Below are 24,960 nucleotides of genomic sequence, written 5' to 3' on the forward strand. Positions count from 1 at the left end.
TTTTATATGTATTTTGAATATCTATTTTTATACAAACTCAAATTATTTTTATGTATTTTTGTATATATTTCAATACAAATTTTAGTTATGTTATGTGTATTTTGTAAATCTATTTTCATTCAAATATATATTATTTATTGGTATTTTGTTGATTTATATTGATACGAATTTACATTATTTTATATGTACTTTGTATATATATTTTTATACGCATTAACATTATTTAATATTTATTTTGAATATATAATTTTATACAAATTCATGGTATTTTATGTGTATTTGTATATATATTTTCATATAAATTTACATTATTTTATGTGTATTTTGTACATATATTTCATTACAAATTTACCTTATTTTATGTTTATTTTGTATGTGTATTTTGTACATTTATATTTATACAAATACACATTCTTTTATTGGTATTTTGTTTATTTATTTTGTTTCGAGTTTACATTATTTTATGTGTATTTTGTTTACATTTTTATACGTATTTACTCAATTTTAAGTGTATTTTGTATATATATTTTATAGAAATCTACGTTATTTTATGTGTATTCGTATATATATTTTGAAACAAATTTACATTGTTTTATATGTATTTTTGCATATCTCTTTCAATAGAAGTTTACCTTATTGTATGTGCATTTTGTATATTTATTTCAATACAAATTTAAATATTTTATGTGTATACATGTACAAAAATACATAAAATAATGTAGATTTGTATGAAATGAAAACAAATACATTTTATATAAAATATATATACAAAATACACATAGAATAATGTAAAATCATATTAAAATAAATACACAGAATATCAATAAAATAATGTAAATTTGTATGAAAATAAAGATGCAAAATACCCATAAAATAAAGCAAATTTATATAAAAATACATATACAAAAATACACATAGATTAATCAAATTTGTATTAAAATTAATATACAATATGCACATACAATAAGGTAAATTTGTATTGAAAAATATGCAAAATACACATAAAACAATGTAAATTTGTTTCAAAATATATATACGAATACACATAAAATAACGCAGATTTCTATAGAAATATATATACAAAATACACTTGAAATAATGTAAATACGTATAAAAATATATATACAAAATACACATTAAATAATGTTAATTCGTGTCAAAATAAATAAACAAAATATCATGAAAAGAATGTGTATTTGTATGAAAATAGATATACAAAATACACATAAAATAACCTAAATTTGTATAAAACTATAAACAAAATACACAAAATAATTTAAACTTGTATGAAAATAAATATACAAAAACATATAAAATTAGGTAAATTTGTATTGAAATACATATACAAAATACACATAAAATAATGTAAATTTGAATGAAAATATATAAACATATAGACTTAAAATAACGTAAATTTGTATCAAATATATATACAAAAAACACATTAAATAATGTAAATATGTATAAAAAAATATATACTAAACACAAATAAAATAATGTAAAATCGTATCAAAATAAATACAGAAAATATTAATAAAATAATGTAAATTTGTATGAAAATTAAGATGCAAAATACCCATAAAATAACGCTTTTTTTTTAAAATATATATACGAAAAAACATAAAATATTTGATTTTGTATTAAAATAAATAGATATACAAAATACACATAAAATAAGCTAAATTAAATGAAAAATATATACAAAATACACATAGAATAATGTAAAATCGTATCAAAATAAATACACAGAATATCAATAAAATAATGTAATTTTGTATGAAAATAAAGATGTAAAATACCCATAAAATAAAGCATATTTTTTTAAAAATACATATACAAAAATACACATAGAATAATTAAATTTGTATTAAAATTAATATACAAAATGCACGTACAATAAGGTAAATTTGTATTGAAAAAATATACAAAATGCACATTAAAGCGTAAATTTGTTTAAAAATCTATATACGAATACACATAAATAACGTAGATTTCTATAGAAATATATATACAAAATACACATGAAATGATGTAAATACGTATAAATATATATATATATATATACAAAATACACATTAAATAATTTAAATTCTCGTCAAAATAAATAAACAAAATATCAATAAAAGAATGTGTATTTGTATGAAAATAGATATACAAAATACTCATAAAATAACCTAAGAATGTATAAAACTATATACAAAAATACACAAAAATAATTTAAATTTGTATGAAATAAATATACAAAATATACATAAAATTAGGTAGATTTGTATTGAAATACATATACAAAATACACATAAAATAATGGAAATTTGAATGAAAATATATAAACATGTATACTTAAAATAACGTAAATTTGTATCACATATATATACAAAATACTAATTAAATAATGTAAATATGTATAAAAAAATATATACAAAACACAAATAGAATAATGTAAAATCATATCAAAATAAATACACCGAATATTAATAAAATAATGTAAATTTGTATGAAAATAAAGATGCAAAACTCCCATCAAATAGCGCATTTCTTATAAAAATATATATAACAAAATACACATAAAATATTTAAATTTGTATTGAAATAAATATAAAAAATGCACATACAATAAGGTAAACTTGTATTGAAAGAAATATGCAATAATACATATAAAACAATGTAAATTTGTTTCAAAATATATATACGAATACACATAAAATAACGTAGATTTCTATAAAAATATATATACAAAATACACATAAAATTAAGTAAATACGTATAAAAAAATGTAAAGAAAATACACATAAAATAATGTAAATTCGAAACAAAATAAATAAACAAAATACCAATAAAAGAATGTATATCTATTTATTTTAATACAAAATCAAATATTTTATGTTTTTTCGTATATATATTTTTATAAAAAAATGCGTTAATTTATGGGTATTTTCCATCTTAATTTTCATACAAATTTACATTATTTTATTAATATTTTCTGTATTTATTTTGATACGATTTTACATTATTTTATTTATGTTTTGTATATATTTTTTTTATACATATTTACATTATTTAATGTGTTTTTTGTATATATATTTGATACATATTTACGTTATTTTAAGTTATTTTATGTGTATTTGTTTATATATTTTGACACAAATTTACAATATTTTATGGGTATTTTGTATATATATATTTCAAAAGAAATTTACCTAGTTGTATATGTATTTTGAATATCTATTTTCATACAAACTCAAATTATTTTTATGTATTTTTGTATATATTTCAATACAAATTTTAGTTATGTTATGTGTATTTTGTAAATCTATTTTCATTCAAATACATATTATTTTATTGGTATTTTGTTGATTTATATTGATACGAGTTTACATTATTTTATATGTACTTTGTATATATATTTTTATACGCATTAACATTATTTAATATTTATTTTGAATATATAATTTTATACAAATTCATGGTATTTAATGTGTATTTGTATATATATTTTCATATAAATTTATATTATTTTATGTGTATTTTGTACATATATTTCATTACAAATTTACCTTATTTTATGTTTATTTTGTATGTGTATTTTGTACATTTATATTTATACAAATACACATTCTTTTATTGGTATTTTGTTTATTTTCATTATTTTATGTGTATTTTGTTTACATTTTTTATACGTATTTACTTATTTTATGTATTTTTGTATATATATTTATAGAAATCTACGTTATTTATGTGTATTCGTATATATTTTGAAACAAATTTACATTGTTTTATATGTATTTTTGCATATCTCTTTCAATAGAAGTTTACCTTATTGTATGTGCATTTTGTATATTTATTTCAATACAAATTTAAATATTTTATGTGTATACATGTACAAAAAATACATAAAATAATGTAGATTTGTATGAAATGAAAACAAATACATTTTATATAAAATATATATACAAAATACACATAGAATAATATAAAATCATATTAAAATAAATACACAGAATATCAATAAAATAATGTAAATTTGTATGAAAATAAAGATGCAAAATACCCATAAAATAAAGCATATTTATATAAAAATACATATACAAAAATACACATAGATTAATCAAATTTGTATTAAAATTAATATACAAAATGCACATACAATAAGGTAAATTTGTATTGAAAAAATATGCAAAATACACATAAAACAATGTAAATTTGTTTCAAAATATATATACGAATACACATAAAATAACGCAGATTTCTATAGAAATATATATACAAAATACACTTGAAATAATGTAAATACGTATAAAAATATATATACAAAATACACATTAAATAATGTTAACTCGTGTTAAAATAAATAAACAAAATATCATGAAAAGAATGTCTATTTGTATGAAAATAGATCTACAAAATACACATAAAATAACCTAAATTTGTATAAAACTATAAACAAAATACACAAAAATAATTTAACCTTGTATGAAAATAAATATACAAAAAACATAAAATTAGGTAAATTTGTATTGAAATACATATACAAAATACACATAAAATAATGTAAATTTGAATGAAAATATATAAACATATAGACTTAAAATAACGTAAATTTGTATCAAATATATATACAAAAAACACATTAAATAATGTAAATATGTATAAAAAAATATATACTAAACACAAATAAAATAATGTAAAATCGCATCAAAATAAATACAGAAAATATTAATAAAATAATGTAAATTTGTATGAAAATTAAGATGCAAAATACCCATAAAATAACGCATTTTTTATAAAAATATATATACGAAAAAACATAAAATATTTGATTTTGTATTAAAATAAATAGATATACAAAATACACATAAAATAAGCTAAATTAAATGAAAAATATATACAAAATACACATAGAATAATGTAAAATCGTATCAAAATAAATACACAGAATATCAATAAAATAATGTAATTTTGTATGAAAATAAAGATGCAAAATACCCATAAAATAAAGCATATTTTTTTAAAAATACATATACAAAATACACATAGAATAATTAAATTTGTATTAAAATTAATATACAAAATGCACGTACAATAAGGTAAATTTGTATTGAAAAAATATACAAAATGCACATTAAAGCGTAAATTTGTTTAAAAATCTATATACGAATACACATAAAATAACGTAGATTTCTATAGAAATATATATACAAAATACACATGAAATGATGTAAATACGTATAAAAAAATATATATATATATATATATATATATATATATATATATATATATATATATATATATATATATATATATATATATATATATATATATATATATATATATATATATATATATACAAAATACACATTAAATAATTTAAATTCTCGTCAAAATAAATAAACAAAATATCAATAAAAGAATGTGTATTTGTATGAAAATAGATATACAAAATACTCAAAAAATAACCTATTTTTGTATAAAACTATATACAAAAATACACAAAAATAATTTAAATTTGTATGAAAATAAATATACAAAATACACATAAAATTAGGTAGATTTGTATTGAAATACATATACAAAATACACATAAAATAATGGAAATTTGAATGAAAATATATAAACATATACACTTAGAATAACGTAAATTTGTATCAAATATATATACAAAATACTAATTAAATAATGTAAATATGTATAAAAAAATATATACAAAACACAAATAGAATAATGTAAAATCGTATCAAAATAAATACACAGAATATTAACTAAATAACGTAAATTTGTATGAAAATAAAGATGCAAAATAGCCATAAAATAACGCATTTTTTATAAAAATATATATATACCAAAATACACATAAAATATTAAAATTTGTATTAAAATAAATAAAAAAAATGCACATACTGTAAGGTAAATTTGTATTGAAATAGATATGCAAAATACATATAAAACAATGTAAATTTGTTTTAAAATATATATACGAATACACATAAAATAACGTTGATTTCTATAAAAATATATAAAAAAAATACACATAAAATGAAGTAAATACGTATTAAAAAATGAATACAAAATACACATAAAAATCGTATCAAAATAAATAAACAAAATACCAGTAAAAGAATGTGTATTTGTATAAATATAAATATACAAAATACACATAAAATATCGTAAATTTGTATAAAACTATATACAAAAATACACAGAACAAATACACATTCTTTTATTGGTAATTTGTTTATTTATTTTGTTTAGAATTTATATTATTTTATGTGTATTTTGTTTACATTTTTTTATACGTATTTACCTAGTTTTATGTGTATTTTGTATATATATTTTTATAGAAATCTACGTTATTTTATGTGTATTCGTATATATATTTTGAAACAAATTTACAATTTTTTATATGTATTTTTGCATATCTCTTTCAACAGAAGTTTACCTTATTGTATGTGCATTTTGTATATTTATTTCAATACAGATTTAAATATTTTATGAGTATTTTGGTATACATATTTTTATAAGAAATGCGCTATTTGATGGGAATTTTGCATCTTTATTTTCATACAAATTTACATTATTTTATTAATATTCGGTGTTTTTATTTTGATTCGATTTTACATTATTCTATTTGTTTTTTTATATATATTTTTTTTTATACATATTTACATTATTTAATGTGTATCTTGCATATATATTACATACAAATTTATTATCTATTATTTATTTTCATACAAATACACATTCTTTTCATGATATTTTGTTTATTTATTTTGTCACGAATTTACATTACTTAATATGTATTTTATATATATATTTTTATACGTATTTACATAATTTCATGTGTATTTTGTATATATATTTCTATAGAAATCTACGTTATTTTATGTGTATTCGTATATATATTTTGAAACAAATTTACAGTTATATTTGTATTTTGCGTTTTTTTTTTCATTACAAATTTACCTTATTGTATGAGTGCATTTTGTATATTAATTTTAATACAAATTTAATTATTCTATGTGTATTTTTGTATATGTATTTAAAAAAAAAATATGCTTTATCTTATGGGTATTTTGCATCTTTATTTTCATACAAATTTAAATTATTTTATTGATATTCTGTGTACCTATTTTGATACGATTTTACATTATTCTATGTATAACAAAAATAAATTCAGAATACACAAAAATAGATATGCAAAATACATATAAACAAAGTAAATTTGTTTCAAAATATATATACGAATACACATGAAATAAGGTAGATTTCTATAAAAATATATATACAAAATACACATAAAATTAAGTAAAAACGTATAAAAAATGTATACAAAATACACATAAAATAATATAAATTAGTATCAAAATAAATAAACAAAATACCAATAAAAGAATGTGTATTTGTATAAATATATATATACAAAATACACATTAAATAATATAAATTTGTTTAAAACTATACAAAATACACATGAAATGATGTAAATTCGTATAAAAATATATATACAAAATACACATTAAATAATGTAAATTCGCGTCAAAATAAATAAACACAATATAAATAAAAGAATGTGTATTTGTATGAAAATAGAAATACAAAATACACATAAAATCACCTAAATTTGTATCAAACTATATACAAAAATACACAAAAATATTTTAAATTTGTATGGAAATAAATATACAAAATACACTTAAAATTAGGTAAATTTGTATTGAAATACATACACAAAATACACATAAAATAATGTAAATTTGAATGAAAATACATAAACAAATACTCTTAAAATAACGTAAATTTGTATAAAAAAATATGTACAAAACACAAATAGAATAATGTAAAATCGTATCAAAATAAATACACAGAATATTAATAAAATAATGTAAATTTGTATGAAAATAAAGAAGCAAAATACCCATAAAATAACGCATTTTTTTTATTTATAAAAATATATATACCAAAATACACATCAAAAAATTAAATTTGTATTAAAATAAATATACAAAAAACACATACAATAAGGTAAATTTGTATTGAAATAGATATGCAAAATACATATAAAACAATGTAAATTTGTTTCAAAATATATATACGAATACACATAAAATAACGTAGATTTCTATAAAAATATATATACAAAATACACATAAAATGAAGTAAATACGTATAAAAAAATGTATACAAAATACACATAAAATAATGTAAATTCGTATCAAAATAAATAAACAAAATACCAATAAAAGAATGTGTATTTGTATAAATATAAATATACAAAATACACATAAAATAACGTAAATTTATATAAAACTATATACAAAAATACACAGAAGTAATTAAATTCGTATGAAAATAGATATACAAAATACAGATAAAATAAGCTAAATTTGAATTGAAATGTATATACAAAATTCATAAAATAATGTAAATTTGTATCAAAATATTTATAAAAATACATATAATAACGTAAATTTGTTTAAAAATATATACACAAAATACACATTAAGTAATGTAAATACGTATAAAAAAAATGTACAAAATACATATATAATCATTTAATTCGTATCAAACTAAATAAACAAAATATCAATAAAATAATGTAAATTTGTATGAGAAAACATATACAAATACATATAAAATAACGCTAATTTCTATAAAAATATATGTCCAAAAATGAGCGTAAAATAAAGTAACTATGGATAAAAATATATATACAAAACACACATTAAATAATGTAAATGCGTACATAAAATAACCTTAATTTGTATAAAACTATATACAAAAATACACAAAAATAATTTAAATTTGTATGAAAAGAAATATAGAAAATACACATAAAACTAGGTTAATTTGTATTGAAATACATATACAAAATACACATAAAATAATGTAAATTTGAAAGAAAATATATAAACAAATACACATATAATAACGTAAATTTGTATGAAATATATATACAAAATACACATTAAATAATGTAAATATGTATAAAAAAAATATATACAAAACACAAATAGAATAATGTAAAATCGTATCAAAATTTTCGTTATTATATGTATTTTTATAAATATTTTGATACAAATCTACATTATTTTATGTATTTTGTATATACATTTCAATTCAAATTTAGCTTATTTTATCTGTATTTTGTATATCTATTTTCATACGAATTTAATTACTTCTGTGTATTTTTGTATATAGTTTTATATAAATTTACGTTATTTTATGTGTATTTTGTATATTTATATTTATACAAATACACATTCTTTTATTGGTATTTTTTTTTTTTTTTGATACGAACTTACATTATTTTATGTGTATTTTGTATACATTTTTTTATACGTATTTACTTCATTTTATGTGTATTTTGTATATATATTTTTATAGAAATCTACGTTATTTTATGTGTATTCGTATATATATTTTGAAACAAATTAACATTGTTTTATATGTATTTTGCATATCTATTTCAATACAAATTTACCTTATTGTATGTGTTTTTTGTATATTTATTTTAACACAAATTTAATTTTTTGATGTGTATTTTGTTATATATTTTTATAAATAAAAAAAATGCGTTATTTTATGGGTATTTTGCTTCTTTATTTTCATACAAATTTACATTATTTTATTAATATTCTGTGTATTTATTTTGATACGATTTTACATTATTCTATTTGTGTTTTGTACATATTTTTTTATACAAATTTACGTTATTTTAAGTGTATTTGTTTATGTATTTTCATTCAATTTTCATTATTTTATGTGTATTTTGTGTATGTATTTCAATACAAATTTACCTAATTTTATGTGTATTTTGTATATTTATTTCCATACAAATTTGAAATATTTTTGTGTATTTTTGTATATAGTTTGATACAAATTTAGGTTATTTTATGTGTATTTTGTATATCTATTTTCATACAAATACACATTCTTTTATTTATATTTTGTTTATTTATTTTGACGCGAATTTACATTATTTAATGTGTATTTTGTATATATATTTCTATACGAATTTACATCATTTCATGTGTATTTTGTATAGTTTTAAACAAATTTATATTATTTAATGTGTTTTATATATATATATATATATATATATATATATATATATATATATATATAGATATATATATATATATATATATAAATATATATATATATATATATATATATATATATATATATATATATATATATATATATATTTATACAAATACACATTCTTTTATTGGTATTTTGTTTATTTATTTTGATACTAATTTACATTATTTTATGTGTATTTTGTATACATTTTTTATACGTTTTACTTAATTTTATGTGTATTTTGTATATATATTTTTATAGAAATCTACCTTATTTCATGTGTATTCGTATATATATTTTGAAACAAATTTACATTGTTTATATGTATTTTGCATATCTATTTTTGTGTATTCTGTATTTATTTTTGTTATACATAGAATAATGTAAAATCGTATCAAAATAAGTACACAGAATATCAATAAAATAATTTAAATTTGTATGAAAATAAAGATGCAAAATACCTATAAAATAAAGCATTTTTTTTAAATACATATACAAAAATACACATAGAATAATTAAATATGTGTTAAAATTAATATACAAAATGCACATACAATAAGGTAAGTTTGTATTGAAAAAAAAAGCAAAATACACATAAAACAGTGTAAATTTGTTTAAAAATATATATACGAATACACATAAAATAACGTTGATTTCCATAGGAATATATATACAAAATACACATGAAATGATGTAAATACGTATAAAAATATATACAAAATACACATTAAATACTGTAAATTCGCGTCAAAATAAATAAACAAAATATCAATAAAAGAATGTGTATTTGTATGAAAACAGATATACAAAATACACATAAAATAACCTAAATTTGTATCAAACTATATTCTAAAATACACAAAAATATTTTAAATTTGTATGAAAATAAATATACAATATACACATAAAATTAGGTAGATTTGTATTGAAATACATATACAAAATACACATAAAATAATGTAAATTTGAATGAAAAGACATAGACAAATACACTTAAAATAACGTAAATTTGTATAAAAAAATATATACAAAACACAAATAGAATAATGTAAAATCGTATCAAAATAAATACACAGAATATTAATAAAATAATGTATATTTGTATGAAAATAAAGAGGCAAAATACCCATAAAATAACGCATTTTTTTTATTTATAAAAATATATATACCAAAATACACATAAAAAAATTAAATTTGAGTTAAAATAAATATATAAAAAACACATACAATAAGGTAAATTTGTATTGAAATAGATATGCAAAATACATATAAAACAATGTAAATTTGTTTCAAAATATATATACGAATACACATAAAATAACGTAGATTTCTATAAAAATATATATACAAAATACACATAAAATGAAGTAAATACGTATAAAAAAATGTATACAAAATACACATAAAATAATGTAAATTCGTATCAAAATAAATATACAAATACCAATAAAAGAATGTGTATTTGTATAAATATAAATATACAAAATACACATAAAATAACGTAAATTTATATAAAACTATATACAAAAATACACAGAAGTATTTTAATTTGTATGAAAATAGATATACAAAATAAGGTAAATTCGTTTCAAATTCAATAAACAAAATTCAGATAAAAGAAAGTATATTTGTAGAATAAATAAATATACAAAATACACATAAAATAACGAAAATTTGTTTGAAAATATATAAAAAAATAAACAAAAATAATTTCAATTTGTATGAAAATAAATATACAAAATACACATGTATTTTGTATATCTATTTTCACACAAATTTAATTACTTTTGTGTATTTTTGCATATAGTTTTATATAAATTTACGTTATTTTATTTGTATTTTGTATATTTATATTTATACAATACACATTCTTTTATTAGTATTTTGTTTATTTATTTTGATACGAGTTTACATTATTTTATGTGTATTTTGTATACCTTTTTTTATACGTATTTACTTCATTTTATGTGTATTTTGTATATTTATTTTCATAGAAATCTACGTTATTTTATGTGTATTCGTATATATATTTTGAAAAAATTTACATGGTTTTATATGTATTTTGCATATCTATTTCAATACAAATTTACCTTATTGTATGTGCATTTTGTATATTTATTTTAATACAAATTCAAATATTTTATGTGTGTCTTGGTATAAATATTTGTATAAAAAATGCGTTATTTTTTGGGTATTTTGCATCTTAATTTTCATACAAATTTACATTATTTTATTAATATTCTGTGTATTTATTTTGATACGATTTTATATTATTCTATTTGTGTTTTGTATATATTTTTTTATACATATTTACATTATTTAATGTGTATTTTTTATATATATTTTATACAAATTTACGTTATTTTAAGAGTATTTGTTTATATATTTTCATTCAAATTTATATTATTTTATGTGTATTTTGTAAATGTATTTCAATTCAAATTTACCTAATTTTATGTGTATTTTGTATATTTATTTTCATACAAATTAAAATTATTTTTGTGTATTTTTGTATATAGTTTTATGCAAATTTAGGTGATTTTATGTGTATATTGTATATCTATTTTCATACAAATACACATTCTTTTATTGATATTTTGTTTATTTATTTTGAAGCGAATTTACATTATTTAATGTGTATTTTATATATATATATATATATATATATATATATATATATATATATATATATATATATATATATATATATATATATATATATATATATATATATATATATATATATATATATATATTTATACGTGTTTACATCATTTGATGTGTATTTTGTATATATATTTCTATAGAAATCTACGTTGATTTATGAGTATTCGTATATAGATTTTGAAATAAATTTACACTGTTTTATGTGTATTTTGCATATTTTTTCAATACAAATTTACCTTATTGTATATGCATTTTGTATATTAATTTTAATACAAATTTAATTATGCTATGTGTATTTTTGTATATGTATTTTTATAAAAATATCCTTTATTTTATTGGTATTTTGCATTTTTATTTTCATACAAATTTACATTATTTTATTTATATGCTGTTTATTTTTTTAAAACATATTACATTATTCTATGTGTATTTTGTATATCTATTTTTATACGTATTTACTTAATTTATGTGTATTTTGTATATATATTTTTATAGAAATCTACGTTATTTTATGTGTATTCGTATATATTTTGAAACAAATTTACATTGTTTTATATGTATTTTTGCATATCTCTTTCAATACAAGTTTACCTTATTGTATGTGCATTTTGTATATTTACTTCAATACAAATTTAAATATTTTATGTGTATTGTGATATATATATTTTTATAAGAAATGCGCTATTTGATGGGAATTTTGCATCTTTATTTTCATACAAATTTACATTATTTTATTAATATTCGGTGTATTTATTTTGATACGATTTCACATTATTCTATTTGTTTTTGTATATATTTTTTTATACATATTTACATTATTTAATGTGTATCTTGCATATATATTTCATACAAATTTATTATCTATTATTTATTTTCATACAAATACACATTCTTTTCATGATATTTTGTTTATTTATTTTGACACGAATTTAATTAGATATGTATTTTGTATATATATTTTTATACGTATTTACATAATTTCATGTGTATTTTGTATATATATTTCTATAGAAATCTACGTTATTTTATGTGTATTCGTATATATATTTTGAAACAAATTTACTTTGTTTTATATTTATTTTTGAATATCTCTTTCAATACATATTTACCTTACTGTATATGCATTTTGTATATTTATTTCAATACAAATTTAAATATTTTATGTGTATTTTGGTATATATATTTTTATAAAAAATGCGCTATTTTATGGGAATTTTGCATCTTTCTTTTCATACAAATTTACATTATTTTATTGATATTCTGTGTATTTATATTGATAGGATTTTACATTATTCTATTTCTTTTTTGTAAATATTTTTTTATACACATTTACATTATTTAATGTGTATCTTGCATATATATTTTATACAAATTTACGTTATTTTAGGTGTATTTGTTTATATATTTTCATTCAAATTTACATTATTCTATGTGTATTTTGTATATGTATTTCAATACAAATTTACCTAATTTTATGTGTATTTTGTATATTTCTTTTCATACAAATTTTAAATATTTTTGTGTATTTTTGTATATAGTTTTATACAAATTTAGGTTATTTTATGTACGCATTTACTTTATTTAATGTGTGTTTTGTATATATATTTTTATGCAAATTTACTTTAATTTATGTGCATTTTTTTACATATATTTTTTTAGAAATTTGCGTTAATTTATGTGTATTTGTATGTGTTTTCTCATACAAATTTATATTATTTGATTGCTATTTTGTTTATTTATTTTGATACGAATGAAAATAGATATACAAAATATACATAAAATAAACTAAATTTGTATTGAAATATATATACAAAATACATAAAATAATGTAAATTTGTATCAAAATATTTTAACAGATGCGCATAAAATAACGTAAATTTGTTTTAAAATATACAAAATACACATTAAATAATGTAAATATGTATAAAAAAAATAAATACAAAACACAAATAGAATAATGTAAAATCGTATTAAAATAAATACACAGAATATTAATAAAACAATGTAAATTTGTATGAAAATAAAGATGCAAAATACCCATTAAATAACGCATTTTTTTAAAAATTATATATACCAAAATACACATGAAAAAATTAATTTGTATTAAAATAAATATACAAAATACACATACAATAAGGTAAATCTGTATTGAAATAGATATGCAAAATACATATAAAACAATGTAAATTTGTTTCAAAATATATATACGAATACACATAAAATAACGTAGATTTGTATAAAAATATATATACAAAATACACATAAAATGAAGTAAATACGTATAAGAAAATGTATACAAAATACACATAAAATAATGTAAATTCGTATCAAAATAAATAAACAAAATACCAATAAAAGAATGTGTATTTGTATAAATATAAATATACAAAATACACATAAAATAACGTAAATTTGTATAAAACTATACAAAAATACACAGAAGTAATTAAATTCGTATAAAAATAGATATACAAAATACAGATAAAATAAGCTAAATTTGAATTGAAATGTATATACAAAATACAATATTTTATGTGTATATTTGTATTTGTATTTAGGTTATTTTATGTGTATTTTGTATATATATTTTCATTCAAAATTACATTATTTTATTGGTATTTTCTTAATTTAATTCGATACGAATTTAGATTATTTTACAGGTATTTTCTATACATATTTTTATACTCATTTACATTATCTAATGTGTGTTTTGTATTATATATTTTTATGCAAATTTATTTTATGTTCATTTTTGTACATATATTTTTATAGAAATCTGCGTTATTTTATGTATATAGTTTTATATAAATTTACGTTATTTTATGTGCATTTTGTATATTTATATTTATACAAATACACATTCTTTTATTGGTATATTGTTTATTTACATTTATACGAATTTACATTATTTTATGTGTATTTTGTATACATTTTTTTATACGTATTTACTTTATCTTATATGTATTTTGTATATGTATTTTTATAGAAATCTACGTTATTTTATGTGTATTCGTATATATATTTTGAAACATATTTACATTATTTTATATGTATTTTGCATATCTATTTCAATACAAATTTACCTTATTGTATGTGAATTTTGTATATTTATTTTAATACAAATTGAAATATTTTATGTGTATTTTGGTATCAATAATTTTATAAAAAAACGTAAATTTGTATAAAAAAATATGTACAAAACACAAATAGAATAATATAAAATCGTATCAAAATAAATACACAGAATATTAATAAAATAATGTAAATTTGTATAAAAATAAAGAAGCAAAATACCCATAAAATAACGCATTTTTTTTATTTATAAAAATATATATACCAAAATACACATAAAAAAATTAAATTTGTATTAAAATTAATATAAAAAAAACACATACAATAAGGTAAATTTGTATTGAAATAGAATGCAAAATACATATAAAACAATGTAAATTTGTTTCAAAATATATATACGAATACACATAAAATAACGTAGATTTCTATAAAAATATATATACAAAATACACATAAAATGAAGTAAATACGTATAAAAAAATGTATACAAAATACACATAAAATAATGTAAATTCGTATCAAAATAAATAAACAAAATACCAATAAAAGAATGTTTATTTGTATAAATATAAATATACAAAATACACATAAAATAACGTAAATTTATATAAAACTATATACAAAAATACACAGAAGTAATTAAATTTGTATGAAAATATATACAAAATACACACAAAATAAGCTAAATTTGAATTGAAATATATATACAAAATACACATATTTTGCATATCTATTTTCAAACAAATTTAAATTATTTTACATAGAATAATGTAAAATCGTATCAAAATAAGTACACAGAATATCAATAAAATAATTTAAATTTGTATGAAAATAAAGATGCAAAATACCCATAAGATAAAGCATATTTTTTTTTTAAATACATATACAAAAATACACATAGAATAATTAAATTTGTATTAAAATTAATATACATAATGCACACATACAAAAAGGAAAATTTGTATTGAAAAAAAAAACGCAAAATACAAATAAAACAGTGTAAATTTGTTTCAAAATATATATACGAATACACATAAAATAACGTGTATATTGTATATCTATTTTCATACAAATACACATTCTTTTATTGATATTTTGTTTATTTATTTTGACGCGAATTTACATTATTTAATGTGTATTTATATATATATATATATATATATATATATATATATATATATATATATATATATATATATATATATATATATATATATATATATATATATATATATATATATATATATATATATATATATATATATATATATATATATATATATATATATATATATATATATATATATTTATACGTGTTTACATCATTTGATGTGTATTTTGTATATATATTTCTATAGAAATCTACGTTGATTTATGAGTATTCGTATATAGATTTTGAAATAAATTTACACTGTTTTATGAGTATTTTGCATATTTTTTCAATACAAATTTACCTTATTGTATATGCATTTTGTATATTAATTTTAATACAAATTTAATTATGCTATGTGTATTTTTGTATATGTATTTTTATAAATATATGCTTTATTTTATGGGTATTTTGCATTTTTATTTTCATACAAATTTACATTATTTTATTTATATTCTGTTTATTTTTTTTTAAACAATTTTACATTATTCTATGTGTATTTTGTATATCTATATTTATACGTATTTACTTAATTTTATGTGTATTTTGTATATATATTTTTATAGAAATCTACGTTATTTTATGTGTATTCGTATATATATATTTTGAAACAAATTTACAGTTTTATATGTATTTTTGCATATCTCCTTTAATACAAGTTTACCTTATTGTATGTGCATTTTGTATATTTATTTCAATACAAATTTAAATATTTTATGTGTATTTTGGTATATATATTTTTATAAGAAATGCGCTATTTGATGGGAATTTTGCATCTTTATTTTCATACAAATTTACATTATTTTATTAATATTCGGTGTATTTTTTTTGTTACGATTTCACATTATTCTATTTGTTTTTTGTATAAATTTTTTTTTTTACATATTTACATTATTTAAAGTGTATCTTGCATATATATTTCATACAAATTTATTATCTATTATTTATTTTCATGCAAATACACATTCTTTTCATGATATTTTGTTTATTTATTTTGACACGAATTTACCTAGATATGTATTTTGTATATATATTTTTATACGTATTTACATAATTTCATGTGTATTTTGTATATATATTTATATAGAAATCTACGTTATTTTATGTGTATTCGTACATATATTTTGAAACAAATTAACTTTGTTTTATATGTATTTTTGAATATCTCTTTCAATACATATTTACCTTACTGTATATGCATTTTGTATATTTATATCATTACAAATTTAAATATTTTATGTGTATTTTGGTATATATATTTTTATAAAAAATGCGGTATTTTATGGGAATTTTGCATCTTTCTTTTCATACAAATTTACATTATTTTATTGATATTCTGTGTATTTATATTGATAGGATTTTACATTATTCTATTTCTTTTTTGTATATATTTTTTTATACACATTTACATTATTTAATGTGTATCTTGCATATATATTTTATACAAATTTACGTTATTTTAAGTGAATTTGTTTATATATTTTCATTCAAATTTACATTATTTTATGTGTATTTTGTATATGTATTTCAATACAAATTTACCTAATTTTATGTGTATTTTGTATATTTCTTTTCATACAAATTTTAAAATTTTTTGTGTATTTGTGTATATAGTTTTATACAAATTTAGTTTATTTTATGTACGCATTTACATTATTTAATGTGTGTTTTGTATATATATTTTTATGCAAATTTACTTTATTTTATGTGCATTTTTGTACATATATTTTTTTAGAAATTTGCGTTATTTTATGTGTATTTGTATATGTTATCTCATACAAATTTACATTATTTTATTGCTATTTTGTTTATTTATTTTGATACGAATGAAAATAGATATACAAAATATACATAAAATAAACTAAATTTGTATTAAAATATATATACAAAATACATAAAATAATGTAAATTTGTATCGAAATATTTTAACAGATGCGTATAAAATAACGTAAATTTGTTTTAAAATATACAAAATACACATTAAATAATGTAAATATGTATAAAAAAAATATATACAAAACACAAATAGAATAATGTAAAATCTTATCAAAATAAATACACTGAATATTAATAAAACAATGTAAATTTGTATGAAAATAAAGATGCAAAATACCCATTAAATAACGCATTTTTTTTTTAAATATATATACCTAAATACACATGAAAAAATTAATTTATATTAAAATAAATATACAAAATACACATACAATAAGGTAAATCTGTATTGAAATAGATATGCAAAATACATATAAAACAATGTAAATTTGTTTCAAAATATATATACGAATACACATAAAATAACGTAGATTTGTATAAAAATATATATACAAAATACACATAAAATGAAGTAAATACGTATAAGAAAATGTATACAAAATACACATAAAAAAATGTAAATTCGTATCAATATAAATAAACAAAATACCAATAAAAGAATGTGTATTTGTATAAATATAAATATACAAAATACACATAAAATAACGTAAATTTTTATAAAACTGTATACAAAAATACACAGAAGTTATTAAATTCGTATGAAAATAGATATACAAACTACAGATAAAATAAGCTAAATTTGAATTGAAATATATATACAAAATGCATGAAATAAAGTAAATTTGTATCAAAATATTTATACAAATACACATATAATAAATTTGTTTCAAAATATATATACGAATACACATAAAATAACGTAGATTTGTATAAAAATATATATACAAAATACACATAAAAATGAAGTAAATACGTATAAAAAAATGTATACAAATTACACATAAAATAATGTAAACTCGTATCAAAATAAATAAACAAAATACCAAAAAAAGAATGTGTATTTGTATAAATATAAATGTACAAAATACACATAAAATAACGTAAATTTGTATAAAACTATATACAAAAATACACAAAAGTAATTAAATTTGTATGAAAATAGATATACAAAATACACACAAAATAAGCTAAATTTGAATTGAAATATATATATACAAAATACATAAAATAAAGTAAATTTGTATCAAAATATTTATACAAATACACATATATTAAGGTAAATTTGTATGAAAATATATAAACAAAATACACATTAAATAATGTAAATACGTATAAAAAATATGTACAAAGTACACATATAATCATGTAATTCGTATCAAAATAAATAAACAAAATACCAATGATATAATATAAATTTGTATGAAAAAACATATACAAATACACAAATAATCAAGTCATTCGTATCAAAATAAATAAACAAAAAACTAATTAAATAAAGTAAATTTGTATGAGAAAACATATACAAAATACACATAAAATATCGTTTTAAGTTTCTATAAAAAGATATGTACAAAAATGCACATAAAATTAGTTTGCATAAAAAAATATATACAAAACACATTAGATAATGTAAATGAGTATAAAAATATGTATACAAAATACCTATGAAATAATCTAAATTCGTATCGAGTTAAATTAAGAAAATAACAATAAAATAATGTAATTTTGGATGAAAATATATATAGAAAATACACATAAAATAACCTAAATACAAATACAAATATACACATTAAATAATTTAAAATTGAATGAAATAAATATACAAAATAAACATAAAATAAGGTAAATTTGTAATAAAATATATGTAAGAATACACATAAAATAATATAAATTTGTATGAAAATATATATACAAATACACATAAAATAACATGAATTTGTATAAAATTTGTTTCAAAATATATACGAATACACACAATAAAATAACGAAAATTTTTATGATAATGTATATATAAAATACACATAAAATAGTTTAAATACGTAGAAAAATATATATACAAAATACACATAAAATAATGTAAATTCGTAAAAAATTAAATACACAAAATTTCAATAAAAGAATGCATATTTGTAGGAAAATATATATACAAAAAAATAATTAACTAACTATATTTTGTATAAATTTATATACAAAAATACACAAAAATAATTTAAATTTGTTTGAAAATAGATATGCAAAATACACATAAAGTTAGGCAAATTTGTATTGAAATACATATACAAAACTCACATAAAATAATGTAAATTTGTATGAAAATATATAAACAAATACATATAAAATCACGTAAATTTGGATAAAATATATATATACAAAATATACATTAAATATTTTAAATATGTATAAAAATATATTATATTATATATATTTTTATTGATATTTGCGTTATTTATGTGTATTTTGTATATGTTTTCTCATAGAAATTTACATTATTTTATTGGTATTTTGTCTATTTATTTTGATACGAATTACATGATTATTTGTGTATTTTTTACATTTTTTATACGTATTTACATTATTTAATGTGTATTTTGTTTATATATTTTTATAAATTTACGTTATTATATGTGTATTTTTATAGGTATTTTGATACAAATTTACATTATTTTATGTATTTTGTATATATATTTCAATTCAAATTTCGCTTATTTTATGTGTATTTTGTATATCTATTTTTTAAAAAAATGCGTTATTTTATGGGTATTTTGCATCTTAATTTTCATACAAATTTACTTTATTTTATTATTATTTTCTGTATTTATTTTGATACGATTTTACATTATTTTATTTGTGTTTTGTATATATTTTTTTTATACATATTTACATTATTTAATGTTTTTTTGTATATATATTTGATACAAATTTACGTTATTTTAAGTCTATATGTTTATATATTTTCATTCAAATTTACATTATTTTATGTGTATTTTGTATATGTATTTCAATACAAATTTACCTATTTTTATATGTTTTTTGTATATTTATTTTCATACAAGTTTAAATTATTTTTGTGTATTTTTGTATATAGTTTTTTACAAATTTAGGTTATTTTATGTGTATTTTGTATATCTATTTTCATACAAATACACATTCTTTTCATGACATTTTGTTTATTTATTTTGACACGAATTAACATTATTTAATGTGTATTTTGTATATATATTTTTATACGTATTTACATTATTTCAAGTGTATTTTGTATATATATTTCTATAGAAATCTGCGTTATTTTATGTGTATTCGTATATATATTTTGAAACAAATTTACATTGTTTTATGTGTATTTTGCATATTTTTTCAATACAAATTTACCTTATTGCATGTGCATTTTGTATATTAATTTTAATACAAATTTGATTAATCTATGTGTATTTTTGTATATGTATTTTTATAAAAATATGCTTTATTTAATGGGTATTTTGCATCTTTATTTTCATACAAATTTACATTATTTTATTGATATTCTGTGTATTTATTTTGAAATGTTTTTACATTATTCTATGTGTATTTTGTATATATATTTTAAATAAAATGTATTTGTTTTCATTTCATACAAATCTACATTATTTTATGTGTTTTTTGTACATGTATTTAAATACAAATCTAACTAGTTATATGTGTATTTTGTATATCTATTTTGTATGTATATTTTCATAGAAATTTACTCTATTTTATGAGTATTCGTATATATATTTTGATACAAATTTACATTATTAATGTGTATTTTGCATATCTATTTCAATACAAATTTACTTTATTGTACGTGCATTTTGTATATTTATTTTTATACAAATTTAATTATTTTATATGTATTTTTGTATATATATTTTTATGCAAATATGCGTTATTATATGGATATTTTGCATTTTTATTTTCATACAAATTTACATTATTTTATTGATATTCTCTTTATTTATTTTGATACGATTTAACATTATTTTATGTGTTTTTTGTATATATATTTTTTTTATACATATTTACATTACTTAATGTTAGTTTTGTATATATATTTTATCCAAATTTACATTATTTTATGTGTATTTGTTTATATATTTTCATTCATATTTACATTATTTTATGTGTTTTTTGTATATATATTTTTCTACGTATTTAAATTATTTTATATGTATTTTGTATATACATTTTCATAAAAAAATTACGTTATTTTATTGTGTGTATAAGTATATATTTTGATACAAATTTTATACAAATTCATGTTATTTAATGTGTATTTGTATATATATTTTCATACAAATTTATATTATTTTATGTGTATTTTTTCATATATTTCATTACTAATTTACCTTATTTTATGTTTATTTTGTATATTTATTTCATTCAATTTTAAATTATTTTATGTGTATATTTGTATTTGTATTTAGGTTATTTTATGTGTATTTTGTATATATATTTTCATCCAAAATTACATTATTATATTGGTATTTTCTTAATTTAATTCGATACGAATTTAGATTATTTCATAGGTATTTTGTATACATATTTTTATACTCATTTACAATATCTAATGTGTGTTTTGTATATATATTTTTATGCAAATTTATTTTATGTTCATTTTTGTACATATATTTTTATAGAAATTTGCGTTATTTTATGTATATAGTTTTATATAAATTTACGTTATTTTATGTGTATTTTGTATATTTATATTTATACAAATACACATTCTTTTAATGGTATATTGTTTATTTATATTTATACGAATTTACATTATTTTATGTGTATTTTGTATACATTTTTTATACGTATTTACTTAATTTTATGTGTATTTTGTATATGTATTTTTATAGAAATCTATGTTATTTTATGTGTATTCGGATATATATTTTGAAACAAATTTACATTATTTTATATGTATTTTGCATATCTATTTCAATACAAATTTACCTTATTGTATGTGCATTTTGTATATTTATTTTGATGCAAATTCAAATATTTTATGTGTATTTTGGTATCAATAATTTTATAAAAAATGCGTTATTTTATAGGTATTTTGCATCTTAATTTTCATACAAATTTACATTATTTTATTAATATTCTGTGTATATATTTTGATACGATTTTACATTATTCTATTTGTGTTTTGTATATATTTTTTTATACATATTTACATTATTTAATGTGTATTTTGTATATATATTTCATACAAATTTACGTTATTATATGTGTATTTGTTTATATATTTTCTTTCAAATTTACATTATTTTATGTGTGTTTTGTATATGTATTTCAATAGAAATTAACCTAATTTTATGTGTATTTTCTATATTTCTTTTCATACAAATTTAAATTATTTTTGTGTTTTTTTGTATATAGTTTTATACAAATTTAGGTTATTTTATGTACGCATTTACATTATTTAATGAGTGTTTTGTATATATATTTTTATCCAAAGTTACTTTATTTTACGTTCATTTTTGGACATATATTTTTATAGAAATTAGCGTTATTTTATATGTATTTGTATATGTTTTCTCATACAAATTTACATTATTGTATTGCTATTTTTTTTATTTAGTTTGATACGAATTACATGATTATATGTGTATTTTGTACATATTTTTTATACGTATTTACATTACTTAATGTGTATTTTGTTTATATATTTTTAAACAAATTTACGTTATTATATGTATTTTTATAAATATTTTGATACAAATTTACATTATTTTACGTATTTTGTATATACATTTCAATTCAAATTTAGCTTATTTTATCTGTATTTTGTATATCTATTTTCATACCAATTTAATTACTTCTGTGTATTTTTGTATATAGTTTTATACAAATTTACGTTATTTTATGTGTATTTTGTATATTTATATTTATACAAATACATATTCTTTTATTGGTATTTTGTTTATTTATTTTGATACGAATTTACATTATTTTATGTGTATTTTGTATACATTTTTTTATACGTATTTACTTCATTTTATGTGTATTTTGTATATATATTTTTATACAAATCTACGTTATTTTATGTGTATTCGTATATATATTTTGAAACAAATTTACATAGTTTTATATGTATTTTGCATATCTATTTCAATACAGATTTACCTTATTGTATGTGTATTTTGTATATCTATTTTAATACAAATAAAAATTTTTATGTGTATTTTTGTATATATATTTTA

Source organism: Eriocheir sinensis, unplaced genomic scaffold, assembly GCF_024679095.1.
Source record: "Eriocheir sinensis breed Jianghai 21 unplaced genomic scaffold, ASM2467909v1 Scaffold213, whole genome shotgun sequence".
Taxonomy (NCBI): Eukaryota; Metazoa; Arthropoda; class Malacostraca; order Decapoda; family Varunidae; genus Eriocheir; species Eriocheir sinensis.